The following is a 17708-nucleotide window of genomic DNA, read 5'->3' on the forward strand; positions in this document are numbered from 1 at the left end:
ACCGGAACAGATCACACTGACGTCGTTCCTGTGGGTGCACTCGGACCGATTTACAGGAGCAAGGGGACAGTCGATCAGGCTTGTCTCGCTGCCATCACATTCAAATCTATCGTTCCATATAAATCCTGCGCCCTCCCCAAAATAAGCGCCACTTCTAATGGAAACGGCCACTCCACACTGCAGCTCAGCACAGATCACTGTGGCGGTATTCCAATCCAAGTCACGGTCACACACTGTACCAGATTCTATATCGTTATGGATCTCCAATCTGCCGGAGCATGGGGAAGGCCCGGATACTAGTTTTGGAAATCTGTGGGCTGAACAACAACAAATCACAAAACACTAATTATTATCAAAAGGTATTTACACGCGTTTAATTAAATTGTATCATAATTGGTTCTGAATGTTGTTCCCCTTAGTTGCCTCCTTATCTAAAAGTGGAATTGTCGAGTCAAAAACGTGGGATACGACCTGGATTAAATCCTCTCTCGGTGATACTCAACGGGCTGAATGCCCTTCTTCTGCAATAAGAAATTCTATAACTAAAGATATTTCATCAAGTTCAATAGGTGTCAACTGTTACTCTCTCCAGAAGCCGAATTCATTCTTACAGCGAGCCGCCTGGAACACTCTTCCCCCATCCAACGAGGGGCATACACGCGATGGGTCGTACTGGGGCTGCTCTTGGTTGTTCGAGATTGGCCTAGTGCTTCATGTCGTTCGTGTGTGCCTAAACTGGACCAGACACTGGGCAAGGCGACAGCTCAGTGACTATCGCTGATTGCTGTGCAGACACATGGATTTGGGCCGGTGTCTGTGGGAGTTTGCGCATTCTCCCCGTGCTTGCGTGGGATTTCTCCGGGTGCTCCGGTTTCCTCCCACACCCCAAAGATGTGCTGTTAGGCTGATTGGCAGGAATAAATTGTCCCTAAATTAGTTTCCCTCAATCTGGATGGCCATAAAACATTAGACAAGGGTCGTGGGTGGAGAGGGGGACTGGCGGTGTTGAGATGGCAGCGCGGGCTCGTTGGGCCGAAGGACCTGTTTCCCGGGCTGTTTTTGTTCTTTGTTCTTTGTATCCCCCGTTGAATTGAACCAACTGCTGGTTTATCTGAATAAACTCTGAGTACAACTGCCCCCTACCGCCCGTTGATGGGAAATATCACGAAGTGCAACAAGCGGACCTGAATCAATATATCGAATTATTCACCCAGGGACGTTCCAACTGATCGGCATCAAACAAAATTCTATATTTGTTTTTTGGCGCTGAAACGTGTTGGGAATGAACGTTCTGAAAGGACTTCAACCAGAAATGAAACAGTGGATCCCGGAATGTCTAAACGGTGATTAGCAAACTACACTCCAGCTTTATTCAGCGTCTATGAGCACAGGTCACAAAATGTGAAGCCAGATGCAAAGCATAATCAAAAACCCTCCTGGAATTTTAGCATTTCTATTTTGAGGCTAGAATATAAAGCGGGAGAGTTTCTGCTTCAAGTTTCAGTAACTTTGCTCAGTCTGTAGCTGGAATGCGACAAACAATTTAGGGAACGGCAACCCTGTAAGGATCCCCTGTTCTGGAAAACAGTCCAGTGAGAGTGTCCCAGGCTACTGGTTACTGAGTCTAGACAACATCTCCCTCTATCAGTTTACACTGAGTGAAATCTGTCTGAAACTACAGCAGCTTTAAATATTAAAACAACTAATCTCCATTCATTTTATTCTGGAGAAAGTATCGACTCCCGCACATTTGTTTAAAATACAATCTCCTGAACAAATTGATCCAGCACAATTTATTCAAATACAACGGAACACTCCACCAAAAACATTTCTGATTTCTCTCCCTGACAGACTCCGTCCGAAAAAAAACAAGAACACAAGGGGGAAAATCAGATAAAAACAGTTGGAATTCGTCAGGTTCAGGGAGTGAGAAGGAGATAAGTTTCCAAATAGTATCACACATTTGGAGAAGAGGATTTACATGACAGTTATTAAAACGACACGCCTGGAGAGACAAGGGATATCCAGCCAGTCCCCTCTCACATAAAATCAGATAATGTTGGAACAATTCAGCAGCTGTGGCAGAATTAGTGGCGAGGGAAGAATAGAGGGAAGTTTCCAGTCCGCATGAGTCTCCTCCAGACCCTTCCCATCCTCACTCCGCTCTTGGAACGCCTTCAATCTGCCCACTGATTGCTGCTCTGAAAGTAGCCGCAGTGACTGGATAAGCGCTCTATGGCCTCCGCTATCAATAGTCAGTAAATGTCAAACACATGGACCGAGACACCCGGATTTAATTCAGAGACAGCCGCCAATTCTGACAGAGAGCAGAGTGGTCCGGACGCCGCTTAAATGTACCCCTGTACACTGGCAGCCCATCAAAGCATGCCTTTTGACTCTGCACAGGCAATGCCGGGATAGATTAGTCCGCCCGGGACCCTTTCTCGCTCTCCTCCCAGGTCCGTCCGCTCCCCTCCCCCACCGTGGTTGCTGACAGGTCCGTCTGTGTCTCCAGGCGTGTGGTTGTGTCGGTGACACATTGGGGCAGTGGTGGCGGTGGAGATTTCGAAGGGTCGGGGTATCGGGATGCCTCCGACCGTATCTCTGGGGTTCGAACCACATTTACATTTGAGGGTACAATTTCTGTTTTTTTAAGAAAAAAAAATGTCATTTAGAATCGGCCGATTTGAATTTAAGTTAAAATTGCAAAATAAAGCAACAAATGAAGATAAAAGATTGCTCAGCAGAAGCCCGATTGTTATCCAGGATTTGCTCTGTGTGGCCCTGGAATGATTCATTATTTGTTCAATGGTGATCGGAACTGAATAGTGAGGAACCAGGAGCGAACAACTCTTCTCCTGAACACAGCTAACAGCAAACGCTCAGCTCAGGGACACAGGGGGCCTGTGGACGGTTGTGGTAATTGTTAATCACTCTCATTGCTGTTACTTTATTATAAACTTAAATTCTGGTGTTAATGTTATAACAATTCCATTTTCAGAATATTGGAATTATTCACCACTCTCTTTACCGTCTCAGAATACTTTATCCGCCCTTTCCCGAACAGCAGGCTGTAGATGATGGACAGATTTTTTTTCTTACCTGAGCAAATGACGCCGGCATCATCGGAGTGCGAAACGCCAGAGTAAGGACGATAGTCGCCCCATGGATATGAGCGACATTCCCGCAGGGCGGTCTCGTTCCCTTCGCACTCAACCTCTGAAGTCACAATGGGTCCGGATCCTTCCCCAAAGTGAGCCCCGCGGGGTGCAGAGAGCGCGGTCCCGCAGCCCAGCTCCCCACACACAACATCGGCGTCCCGCAGGTCCCAGCCAATACCAAGCACAGTCCCCCAGTCTCCCCCGTAGTGAATCTCCACTCTCCCACCGCACCGACTCTGCCCATTCGCCAGTCTCAGCTTCACCGCCTCTGTAAAATTCATAAATAAACAAACAATTATTGGCCACCTGATGAAACAGGTCAGATTGGGATCAAGTCAAACATCGAGTGTGTCCAGGATCTCAACAAACCCTGGGATAATAGAAAACATTGCAAGTGGAAGCTGGAATATGGATTAACACTGGGAAACATTCGCAAATCAGTTGGAAGTTAGGAACAGAAGAATAAACGAAATAGGAGCAGGAGGAGGCCATTTAGCCCTTCGATCCTGCCCCGCCATTTAATAAGATCATGGCTGATCTGAAGTGGATCAGTTCCACTTTCCCGCTTTCTCCCCATAACCCTTAATTCCCCTGTCTATCAGAAACCTACCTACCCGTGACTTAAATATATTCAGCGAGGTCGCCTTCACCACTTCAACGGGCAGAGAATTCTAGAGATTCACCAGCCTTTGAGTGAAGAAGTTCCTCCTCAACTCAGATCTATCCTGCCCCCCGCCCCTCCACCCCCCACCCCCGCCTTATCTTGAGGCTGTGTCCTCTAATTCTGCTATCCTTTCTAAGCGGGAAGAATGCGTCTACCTTTACCTCTATCTTATACGTCTCTATAAGATCCGCCCTCATCCTTCTAAAGTCCAACGAGTACATACCCAGTCTATTTAGTCTCTCTTCATGGGCCAACCCCCTCATCTGCGGGATCAGCCCAGTGAACCTCCTTTGCACTCCCTCCAAGGCCAATATATCCTTGCGCAAGTGCGGCGACCAAAACTGCACGCATTACTCCAGCTGCGGCTTCACCAGTGCCTTGTACAGTTGCAGCAAGACCTCCCTCCTTTTATATTCTATCCCCTCGCTCTCAAGGCCAAGTTGGAAACATCATTCGCATGCGTCAAACAGGAGTGACTTTATGATAAACATAAATCTTGGTGATAACAACACTTCTATTGTCAGAATATTGAAAATTTTCTCCACTCTCTTACAGACTGTGTAGAGTCTCAGAATGTTTTATCCGCCCTTTCCCGGAGAGTAGGCTGTAGGTGATAGACAAATTCTGTTTTATTTGATCAAATGACCCGAAAGCGATAGCGACGCCATCACTCTCATTGCTGTTACTTTATTATAAACTTAAATTCTGGTGTTAATGTAACACCACTTCCATTTTCCGAACATTGAAATTATTCACCACTCTCTTTACCGTCTCAGAATATTTTATCCGCCCTTTGACGGAGAGCAGGCTGTAGATGATGGTCAGTTATTTTTTTACCTGAGCAAATAACGCCGACATCATAGGAGTGCGAATAGTCAGAGTAAGGATCGTGGCGATAGTCTTCCCATGGTTCTGAGCGACATTCCCGCAGGGCGGTCTCGGTTCCTTCGCACGCAACTTCTGACGTCACAATGGGTCCGGATCCTTTCCCAAAGTGAGCCCCGCCTGGTGCAGAGAGCGCGGTCCCGCAGCCCAGCTCCCCACACACAACATCGGCGTCCCGCTGGTCCCAGTCACTATCATCCACAGTGCCCCACTGTCCCCTGTAGTGAATCTCCACTCTCCCAGCGCACCGACTCTGCCCATTCGCCAGTCTCAGCTTCACCGCCTCTGTAAATTCATAAATAAGCAAACAATTATTGGCCACCTGATGAAACAGGTCAGATATGAATCAAATCAAACATCGACTATGAGCAGGATCTCAGCAAACCCTGGGATAATAGAAGAGATTACAAGTGGAAGCTGGAATATGGATTGACACTGGGAAACATTCGAAAATCAGTTGGAAGTCGAAAGCATCATTCGCATGCGTAAGACAGGAGTGACGATAGTGTTTAATTGATTCAATCCACACAACTCAGGACTGTCATTGTCCGCGGTCCACCACACTGTCTGGACTAATATAGTGGAATTCCAATCCTAGTATGGATTCGATATCTGTCACCACTGTCGAACTAGGGCTGCCCTACTGTAACCGGCTGAATTGGACAGTCAGGTAGTCTCCAACCCTTTCCGGGGCTGTGAGATGCGGCGAGATTTCGGCGGAAAACTAATATACCAGTGGTGGAAGGGCCAGGACATCGCACTGCAAATCAGCGCTGGCTGGTAACCGGGGAAGTTAAAATTTCTTTCTAAACAGCAGCGGGACCACTTTGCATCTCACCCTATCCCCCCGGGACCTAATGCAATGTTGTACTGAATTAAAGAGCAGCAATTAAAGATTTTCAGGGGAAAAAAAATCATTGCAAGAACATTTTCCTTCATAACTGACAGGCAGACATTGAACCGAACACTGAACGCTAAGATACTGAAATTGTCTCGGGGATTTATCATTTAGTTGGATGGATTAGTGCAGTGAAATATCAGATATGAATTTGGAGGGCGATTACCTGATGGATCAGCCTGGCTGTTCCCTGGTCTGCCTGAAATGAAATTTTGAAAATTAGTGTTTGCTGGAACACGAGATGAATGAAACTGCCAAAACCATACATCACAAAGTCAACACGGAGGATCTGTGTTATTCTTTCGCTGTATGATTTGCAAGCACTTGATGTTAAAAGGTTTTATTCAAACTGGAATATTATGTAATATTATGTAATGTTATGGCCACTGAATTAAGCAATTGTAACTGTGCCTCCAAACAGGGATATTTTGTGTCAGTCAAATCTTCTAATCACTTTTAGTCCCTAGTTCACACAACAGAATCAACAGAGCAGTGATTCCTGTCTCTGGTGGATTACTGAAATGTATAACTTGATCCACAGAGTAACAATGGTAAAGTTACTCGAATATCTCTGCACCACCGTCCACAATACGGACAGTGCGTCATTTATTTCCAATGCAGACAATCCTCAACTATCCTGATTAACACTTCACAAACAAAATCGCACAAATTCCACTTATGTTGTACTCATTGCGAATATTCTGGGATATCATTTCGATATTTACTCAAAATGTTCACAATATCTATAATCCAACTGAAATCTCTGGATCCTCGTCACCCATTGCTTATTTCTATCGTTTGCTCCACTTTTCAGCGTCAGTAACTCTCCCACAGAATCGTTTACCCATTTCAGAAACACAGAACAAAGAAAAGTACAGCCAAAAAAACAGATCCTTTGGCCTTTGAAGCTTCTCTCCATCGTGATGCCCAAGTCAGAAGAAAAAAAAAATCGCATGCTGCCCTGTTTCCGTCCGTATCCTTCTAGTTCCACAGAATCATAGAAAACTACAGCTCAGAAACAGGCCATTTGGTTCCTCTTGCTTGTGGCGAGCCATTTTTTGCCTAATGCCACTGACCTGCACTTGGACCATACCTCTCCACACCCCTCTCATCCATGAACCCACCCAAGTTTTTCTAAAATGTTAAAAGTACCCCGCATTTACCACTTTATCCGGCAGCTCATTCCACACTCCCACCACTCTCTGCGTGAAGAACGCGCTCCCCCCAGCAAAAAAAAATCTTTAAACTTTTCTCCTTTCACCCGTAATCCATGCCTTCTGTTTTTTTTCCTCCCCTGCTCTCAGTGGAAAAAATCCTGCTTGCATTCATTCTATTTATACCCATCAAAATCTTATACACTTCGATCAAATCTCCCCGCATTTTTCTACGCTCCAGGGAACAAAGTCCTAACCTATTCAATCTCTCTCTGTAACTAAGCTTCTCAAGTCCCGGCAACATCCTTGTGAACCTTCTCTGCACTTTTTCAACCTTATTTACGACCTTCCTGTAGCGAGGTGACCAAAACTGTACACAATACTCTGAATTCGGCCTCACCAATGCCTTCTACAACCGTAGCATAACACTGCAACTTTTATCCTCGATACTCCGATTTATAAAGGTCAATGTACCAGAAGCACTCTTTACGAACCTATCCACCTGTGACGCCACTTTTAGGGAATTCTGTACCTGTGTTACCAGATCCCTCTGTTCAACTGCACTCTTCAGATTCCCTCCATTTACCCTGTCGGTTCTACTTTGGTTTGCCCTTCCAAAGTGCAATACCTCAGTCTCGTCTGCGTTAAGTTCCATTCGCCATTTTTCAGCCCATTTTTCTAGTTGGTCCAAATCCCTCTGCAAGCTTTGAAAACTTTCCTCACTGTCCACTACACCTTCAATCTTTGTGTCATCAGGAAATTTGCTGATCCAAATTACCACATGGTCATCCAGATCATTGATATAGATGATAAACAACAATGGACCCAACACCGATCCCTGTGGCACACCACTAATCACAGGCTTCCACTCATACACCCATACAGTTGTCTCTGAAGTGTTGCTTATGTGCCGGCTTCCATGACCTTCTCTGGCAGCGTGTTTAAGGTCTGCACTCCTTTCTGTGCTTCTCAGACACCTCTTCCTTAAACTTTCCCCCTCTCACCTTAAGACTGTGCCTCTGTTTCCTCCTGCAACAGATCACTAATGACACGAACAAGCAATGGAAAAGAAGGTGCTGGTCAGCAGCCTGATTAGCTGGAAATACCAGCCATCACCTGAATCATTTGTGTACCGTGTAGATGATACACAGCAGCAAATGGCCAAAACTAATTTGACAGTTCATTCCAAACCCGCGATTTCGACGGCCTCGAAATACAAGGCAGACAAACGGCAATACCCTGAATTACGCATTCCCTTCGAAATCGGTCAACATGCTGAGCTCGGAGGATATCGGGGTTGCTCATTCTCGTGCGAGCTCAATCCCTAATCTCACTATACTTGCACCTGTGCATCATCTACTGCAACCAGGCAGCAAAAAACAAGTTCAGAGACCAATTCCTGGGTACAGACAATAAATGCCGCCATTGCCAGAGACACTGACTTCACAAGAGAGAGCATAATAATAAGTGTGTCAAAGCTGTGGCTAAATGTGTTTTTTTTAAGCGATACAAAAACATGGATAGTTTGGTTCTGTAAAATGTAGGCCCATTTAAAGATCACAGGACGCCATGAGCACAGAAGAGTAAAGCAGCGAATACGTCTCCCCATGACTGAGTATTCCATCTGTCAATAATGTTTTATCTTTAACTATGAGACCGAACACGTAACAAATAACTGTCAGTGTTTCGAGTGGAATTGATTGCATGATTTTATATTCGTAGTTGAGAACCACCGTTAAACACTGGAACCGTTTAGCTCGCAGCAGGAAGGACAGATTAGGAGTCGCCAGTGGAACCTTAATTTCCAAATGTATGACCATACCAAATTAACACTTGCCTGATATAAGATATCAAATTTAGGATATAAGCGGATACAATCTTTGTGAGACGGGGTGATTTTTTTTTGCCTCTGGGATCTGGAAGCTGAAGTTAACGGTGTAAAATGGTTCAACACATTTTACAAGTAACGGGGTTTTCAGAGCTCATTATAAACAACACAGAGCTCAACGGATATTGAGAGTGTCTGGGAAGAGGCTGACAAGTATCCAGTGATTGATACACAAAACTGATGTTAATGTATGGTTTAAAAAGCTTTGTTTTGGTTTCTAAAGCTCATTTTTTCCCAATACCAACCAGAAATACTCATGCTGCAAATTCGCGGAAGAAGTCGGATTTTTCACTTCCCTATTATTTCGCCGGTGACATTGATATTAAGTATATTGCTTAATATGCCAGTTAAAGCAATGTTGGTCCCACTGAGATTTAATATGTAACTTTTCAGTATTTACAGACGTCTCCATTACTCCAACTCAAGATAATTTGTTTAACCTGTGGCAGCTCACTGTCCCACAGGACAAACATTCAGCTCCTCCACTGAGAAATATCTATCCCAAATCTGTGTACACATTCTATTGATAACAACGAGAACTTTTACTGGGATTCTGCAAGCGGTTCATTCACGTAGATTCCATTGGGCAATCTATGCTATTCTAACAGTGGCGGCGATCTACACCCAGACTGCGCTGTTCAGCTAGAATTTCAATTCATGTCTGTTCAATCTGTACAACAGACACAGTGGAGTATTTAATTCTACCTGCCGACGTATCTGAGCTTGATTCGGTGGTACACCTAATTTGCTTATTCACTTGCTGTTTTTGGAGACTAATGAACTAAAAATGCAACTTTCTTCAAATTATATTACTTACTACAAGTCAACGATTTCAATGTTCACTTCATAACTGCGAGCTAACTGGTGATTCAAGTCAAATTTTAATGAGATGAGAATATTGAGCACATGATGTATTACATTGCAACATAGCAAATTGTTCTGCTTTCTTTACTTTCTTTTATAAGACATGTTCTTTCAAGCAACTGGAAAGTCCAAACACTATTATTTTAAGACTTTATTTCGCGGACTCTCGGTCCTTTACTGTGTGAAGTGTTCGATAACAGTAATGGGGCGCTTCTCTATCAGTTAACTAGCATTTTCAGTGACATTCGGATTAATGAATCTAACTCAAGAGGCACGTTGGGAACCGAGCGAAAAGGAACCAACTGAACAACTTAAATGGAGCAAAACTACTTGGCCTGTGGAAGGAGATGAAAGAACAGGTCTCGATCTGCCACAGAAAACGACATGAGACACAAAGAGAATGAAAGGGTGGCATACTTTTGTGAAATAAAAATAATTAGAAACTGAAAAAAAGTCACTGCACAGAAATATTAATTTAACACATTCTGGTAATATCCCGGTTGGAGAAATGAGGCATTTGAGCAACAAACGTTACGAAGCAAATCACGCATATTTAGCAAATTACATTATCAACACAACAAGAAAAGTATGTTCTTCATATTAATGAAATTAATTAATGACTTTATTAATTGTAATTCATATAAATATGTTAAAATGAATTATTCACAGACCTAGCCCAACCCTGTGAAGCTGAGACACCTATTTTACATGATTTGTCTGTTTTCTCTCTACACGTGTTCAGACGGAAAATATACTGAGAAATATCTAGATAAATATGTGTGGACGGTCCTCGCTAAACAGCCTGCATTTTTAAACACCGTGAGTTGGCTTCCACTCAAACTCCTTTTCAGCAGATTCTAACAGCGACTGCCCTCATTTGTACCAACACAAATCAAGTAATCAGAATAGAGGTTTGACAGTAATATGTTGTCCATGCACAAGTGCGGCATTTCCATTCCATTTTGTATTTAACTCTCAGTTTCCGGCAAGTCTCGGCCGAGAAATTAAAACATACATTAATCAGATGTTCTATATTCTAAACATATTTGAAAGGAAATAAGTTAAACAAGAAACAGGGAATCTATTTTGTTCACCAACTGAAACTTCTGTTCCTTAAATTCCCAATTCTAATGCACACTTCATAACAACAGAATAAGAGTGTTTTTTTCTAAGTGGAGCGGAGAATCCAAAACACTACTAAAAAAAACCACATAATTTTCCAGATTGAGATTTCACAGTCCATTTTGATTTCCAACTCCAATTTATTTATTCTGCACAAGAATGTCAGGTAGACGGCGATTAAATACAACTTCTGTTGGGCACTTGTGGCCTCAGAGCAATATTTGGCCAATCTGTTCGGCCCCTCGGCCCAACGTGAATGCGCGGAGTGGAACAAAATCAATTCAGTCTAACCCCAGTAGCCTGTTCTTGGCTCCTTTTTGCGTTACAATACTTCAAGCACATAAGCGAGTATGTTTTCAATGTGCTGAGCACTTCTTCATCCTCCAGCTTTTCAGACACTGAACTCGCCTCCTCTCATTGTAAATTGATGTACATTAATATCCCATTACCTCCAGATGACACTTATTACTCAAATAGTCAACTTTCCCTTCCATCAGTCACCAACATTTTTACTACTAAATCACTGTCTCTCTGTATACATATATAACATATATACACACATACACATGCTAAAATTTCATGTCAGTGAATTCCCAACAGACGTCGGGATACTTTCAATCAATAATAACTCACAGCTGAGAAGCTGCAATGCAATTAGAGTCAGGAAGGAGCGCAGCATCGTCCCGACTGTCAGTTACTGCGATCAGACTTGACTATTCACCGAGTTTTGTACACCGGTACCGGGCTGTCCTTCTAACACTTTCTAAAACACCAAACGCTCCAGGAATGAATTCTTTGTTCAGAAAATAATATTTCCTCCCATCTGGTTAATTAATGCTCCCATGTGTGAAATGTAAATTGCCGTTTGATAAAAGATACCAATGACAGTTCTATCCACCTCCTTCCCCTGTGCGGCTAATGAGGCCTACATTTTTGATAAGGAAGTGAGTCACTAACCCAGCATCGGATCATAGAATCATCATATCTTACAGCACAGACACAGGCGAGTGAAGGAAATGTATACGGAAAATGTTTGCAAATCATATTCGGCCTCCACTGGATTTTGTACATTTTTTGCACTATTTTACCACTTTTTTCAAAGAACAATTTCCGAGGAACAGTTGAAGGCCGTGGACAGGATGAGGGTTAAAATTCCCAGGTTAAATCTAGGGGAAATGGACTGCTGTGATGTGGAGAAAATGCATAAATTGCATGTCAGATCCAATCACTTTCCTCAAGAAATCTGTGAGTGAGTGTTCTCACCGACAAGTCCAATCCAATCGGCTGTTTAAGACTCCTACAGAGTCCGAATACAGCCTGTATTCACAACCTGATTTTCACAAGGGAAAAGTGTAGACATTTCACTCCAGCAGCAACTCAAGCAAGAAGTTCAAATCTGTAACATATGGAATTGAAAAAAAAGTTTTTTTTTCCCGAGTGGAAACACAACTTTTGCTCCTCGCTCTGAGAACAACCTCCAAAGTTTTTACTGTCTTCTATTTGGAGAACAATATTCTCGAAAGACAGAAAGCCCAATTTATGAATGTTTTTGATATGTAACATCTCTATTGCGGAAATCTTAGATGAAATGCTTCTATTAAATGACTGTTATTCTCTATTTGAACTTAATTACTTTTTGAACATATTTTAGAAGCGCCATTACATAACTGAGCGATTTTGCTGCCTCCGCCCAGTTTAGAGTGACAGAGTTCGGCGGGACTGTGCCGCTCAGAAATATTTCTTATCTGCCGGACAAATATCATTTTATTTTCATGATCAACTTGAGAGTCATTTGAGTGAATATCTTTACAGAGCCGCGTTTAGAGAAGGGAAGCCCACAGACATATTTGTTCGATACAGGAAGAAATGATTCCTGAGAAGCTGCACAATTGGTATTGAGTTATACTCTGTGTCACCCCGAAGCAGCTCACTGTCTGCGCAGCCTCAGAACACTCGCTGCGCAGTTGCTGAACCGACAGGAAGCACCTGGCCTTGTGGTCAGGTCTCTGCTCGCATGTTAGTCGCTGCTGCACTTGAATATTGACAGATTGCAATTGGACATTTTAACTTGTGTCTGACAGTGCACTGGGACATTTAAAACTTCAAGTACTTTCATGAATTCACCAGCAGCATGTGACAGAATGGCATCTACAAATAGTTATCGGGGACTCCAGGAATAGTGTGTCGCTAAACATTATTAAATTTCACGTGTGTTCAACAAATTTGAACTCAATGGTGTGAGATTAAACCGATTGCCTGGGCTGTGTGAATCAATATACTACACATAGACCTTTGACACGCTTAGACGCAGAAGCTCCATCATTCAGCTCCACATCTATTATCCCTCACTGCTTCCCCCGTGAACACAGCAGGCCGGGAGCACAAGTTCACTCAGAACATTATGAGAACAGATAAGAACTTGGGATAATGGGAACATTTTTTCCACAATATCCTGACAGTTTTTGGTCAGTTTCAATGTATTTCAGTTTTCAAAAACGTATCCAATCTATGAAATGATAAACTACAAACACGGAGTGATTTCCATGTGAGTCATTTTGTGACGTTGGCATCCCTGACTTCCTTTATTACTGAGAGGGCGGCTTAAGCACTGTAGTCACTTTATGATGCGACAAAGTCTTAAGCAGGTACCGGGTGCCATGGAAATTAGATTATCAGATATTGATATGTTATCCAGGATGGAGACTTATTACGGATTGGTTATTTAGGAAATACCGCGGGTATCGAGTCAGTTTATAGAGGTTGAATTAACAAGCATTGGTTGGTCTTTGATATCATTAGCATTCATCTTTCCATTTGGCAGCACCTGTCTGCAAAACATATTTTTCCATCTAAAATTTCTTACGTCTCACTTCTCCAATCACAAATATATTGATTATTTACTGTCTGTTCGATCGATGTCCAAATAACTTGGCGAAGAATCTTATTAACCTGAGCATCAACTGAAATCCCAACATATATGCATTAATTCCAATCCCAGAACTCACAGGTTAACACTCAGTGATTGAACCATAGGATCCCTATTTTGCAGCAGAAGGTCATTCAACGTATTGAGTCTGAACTGACACTCCAACAGAGCATCTTCCTCGTCCTTTATCCCAGTGACTCCATATTTTTTATGCTGCTAAAAACCTCCTGATACCAAATAAACCTGTTGGACTTTAACCTGGTTTTGTGAGACTTATTGCAAAATCCTGCCCATTATCAACCAGACATTTTTTTGCTGTATTGAATACTGACAAATACGTAATGATATCCTACTTGTCTTTTTTATATATTTATATCATGAACAATAAGTTAACTCGTACTGATCCTTGTGGTAGCCCTCTGAACACCAACCTCCATTTCAACAAAACACCTTCTACCTCCAATTTCAGTGTGTGAACACTGGGTCAGTTCTGGACACAACTTGTCATTTTACCCTGGATCCAAAGCACTTTTAACTGATCGATCAGTGTATTTTGTCTTTTGTCATTCAGTGTCTGACGCCTGACTGGAGTCACTCTGTCCTTTCAGATTCAGTGTCACAGACCTGGCTGGGTTCGATCTGTTATTTGAGATTCAGAGTCACAGGCCAGTCTGGGTTAATTCTGTCCTTTAAGTTTCAATGTCACAGCCCTGGCTGTGTTTGAAGTATTATTTGAGGTGCAAATCTCATGCCTGGCAGGGTTCACACTGTTCTTTGAGATTCACTGTCATCGGCCTTTATTGCTTCACTCTATCTTTAAATTCAGTGTCACAGACCTGGCTGAATAAACTGTGTCCTCTCAGATTCAATGTTCCAGGCCTGGTTCTGTTCACTCTGTCATCTCAGATTCAGTGTCACAGGCCTGGTTGTATTCACACTGTCCTTTGAGTTTCAGTGTCAGAGACCTGGCTGGAATCACTCTGTCTTTTGAGATTCAGTGTCACGGGCCTGGCTGGGTTCACTCTGCCTTTTCAATACAGTGTCACTGAACTGGTTGGGATCGCTCTGTCCTTTTCAGTTTGAGTGTCACAGGTCTGGTTGTATACATTGCATCCTTTGACATTCAGTGTCACAGGTCTGGCTGTGCTCGAAATGTTATTTGAGATTCAAGCTCTCAGACCTGACAGGGTTCATTCTGTCCATTGAGATTCAGTTTCACACGCCTGGTTAGGATCACTGTGCTCCTTGAGATTCAATGTTACAGGCCTGGCTGGTTTCACTGCGTCCTTTCAGATTCAGTTTCCCAGGCCTCGCTGTCTTCAAACTGTTACTTGTGATTCAGTGTCACCGACCTGGTGTATACATTGTGTCCTTTAAGATTCAGTGTCACAGGCCTGGCTGGATTCACTCTGCCATTTGAGATTCAGTGTCACAGGCCTGGCTGCGTTTGAAATGTTATTTGAGATCTAGCGTCACAGACTGGGTTTGGTTCTCTCTGTTCTTTGAGATTCAGTGTCACAGATTTGGCTGTGTTCACTCTGCCCTTTCAGTTTCAGTGTCACGGGCCTGTTCGTGTTCACTGGATCTTTTATGTTTGAGTTTCAGAGGCTTGGCTGGGGTCACTCTGACCTTTGAGATTCGGTGTCACATGCCTGGCTCGCTTTACTGTGTCATTTGAGGTTCAGTGTCACAGGCTGGTCTGGAGATGGAGAGAGTGTGGTGGCTTACTGAGTGCATTGAGACAGCATCACTCCCTGATGGAGAGTCAGGTGGCTGAGTGCACTGAGACAGCATCACCAGCAGATATAGTGTGAGGTGGCTCACTGAGTGCAGTGAGATAACATCAACAGCGGATAGAGAGAGTGAGGGATAACTGAGTGCAGCGAGATAGCATCAACAGCAAATGGAGAGAGGGGTAAATGAGTGCATTGAGTCAGCATCACCAGTAGATGGAGACAGTGAGTATTCTAACTGAGTGTGGTAAGACAGGGACACCAGGAGATGGAGACAGTGAGGGGGTAACTGAGAGGACATGGACAGGTTGCTGTCATGTGGTAAACAATGAGGATGTTTGTGGGATGTGGCAGGTCACAGGCTGGGAGTTGAAACTGGGTAAACAGAAGGATAGCAGCAGGATGTGTGAGGTCACAGATTGGTGAAGTGTAGCAGTAAATGAGGATGTAGGATAGATTTTGGAGGACACAGACAATGTGGTGAAATGTGGAGATGACTGAGGATAACAGAAGGCCTTCTTAGTAGAATGAAAGATTGTTGATTTGTAGATAGCAGTGAGGGTAATAACAGTGTTTGGGGGACACAGAGAGATGTGTGAGAAGTAGAAAGAGTGAGGATAACAGTTGGATATGAGAGGATACAGGTAGATTGGTGAGACGGGTGCCAGACAGATTGCAGAAATGTAGTAATTAATGATGATTATCATCAAATTTGGGAGGACACAGAGAGATGGGAGAAAGGCAATAGCAGTGAGAGTGACAACAGGAATTGGCAGGACACAGAGTGCGGGGGAGGCAGAATCAATCAGCAGATTCAAGATAATAAACAAACATGTGTCTCAATGGAATTTGGATAAAGCTCAAATGGAGCAGGGAGGTTTGTGGATTTGAGTCCAGGATAAGACCAGCCATGATCATATAAAACTTTGGAGCGGGCTCAAATGGCTGAATTGCCCAATCTCGCTCCTAATTCCTGTGTTCCAACGCGTTCATTAATTATTTTGCTGCTGGCATTTTCTTTCCACTTCCAATTGGTTGGAAACTAACACTGAGTTATTTTTTGCCTTGTCAAGTTCCCTAACAGTACTCAACCCATTTTGAGACGTGATGGTATGATTTTCCACTATTATCAATGCCAATACTGCATCCCAGCAAAACTATCCCACTAATATTACAGAATCCATGCCGGAGAATAGCGTCCCGCTCTTTGAGTCAGATGCTCCATGTTCAGTCCCAAGACTTTATAGGAACAAAGTGTCAGCACTTCCTGTAAAATCCTTCCAAGGCAACAAGGCGGTGAGATCGGGAGAAATTTCTGTTCGGTCATGAATGGTATGGAGTGGTGTCACTCTGTCAATAGGTTACTGACCTGCTCCATGTTAAAACATGGCCATGGAATCTGACGAATGTCTGCCTTTTGCACTACTGGTTTTGAACAGATAAACAAAACTACTGCAAGTGTCGAAACTCGCAGCGAGTTTTCTTGATTCCCATCTTATGCGCTGACTTTCATTGGTCTCCAAATGCCCCAGTGTTCCCTATGATGGAGACAGTGGCATCATCACTGGATTCATGATGCAGAGAAACAAAATAAATTCTGCGGGACCCTGGTGCGAATTTAACCTCTACATAGAGTGAGATATGAAATCAATACAAATCATGAACAGAAATATAGTTCCAGAATGTTAGAATATGCTAATTGCCCCGATCTTCCTCCAACAGAACCTGCCGCGGGGAGCTGGGATCCTGTTATATATCAAGCCATATATGAAGAAATAGATGATATTCCTCCCGCCAAGCTGTACACTCAGTCTCGTGGTTCAGGTTTGTGTGTTTTTTAGCCCAAGCTGCATGGAAAAATACTGCTTTACGTTTACCCCCTTTTAGTCATGGCCAAGAGAAGCATTAATCTCCCTGTCCTCATGTAGAAAGGAGGCATTTTAAATGTCTTTATTTATCTTCAGAGGATTTGTGTGCTTAATAAATTACCAATACTCATTATTGTTCAAGAAAATGTTTGCCTTCTGTTTAAAAATAGAAAGCAGAGTAGCTATTTCCAATTCTCAATTGTTTTGCAACTTGCACATATCAAAGTCTCATCTAAGTCATATTAAGCAAAATATTATACTGAATGTGTAAATACACTCAATACGTCATTGCTGCTGGCCACATACACAGCGCCTAATTACAGGACAGATTAGTATTTGGGAAATTTCCTGGAGTGCAATAGTTTTTTTTGTAAAATTGGTAGTTTTAAATCCATTTTTGACAGAATCATAGATAAAATATTAATAGAACAAACAAAACAAAACAATTTCAAACTATTAAATATAAAGACACATCACCAATGCAAACAAGGACCAACAACAGCGGAAATGTATTAGACTCGGCGGAGTAGTGAACTGAGTCAAAT

Source organism: Carcharhinus amblyrhynchos, chromosome 34 (genome assembly GCF_965287045.1).
Source record: "Carcharhinus amblyrhynchos chromosome 34, sCarAmb.v2.hapA, whole genome shotgun sequence".
NCBI classification, from domain to species: domain Eukaryota; kingdom Metazoa; phylum Chordata; class Chondrichthyes; order Carcharhiniformes; family Carcharhinidae; genus Carcharhinus; species Carcharhinus amblyrhynchos.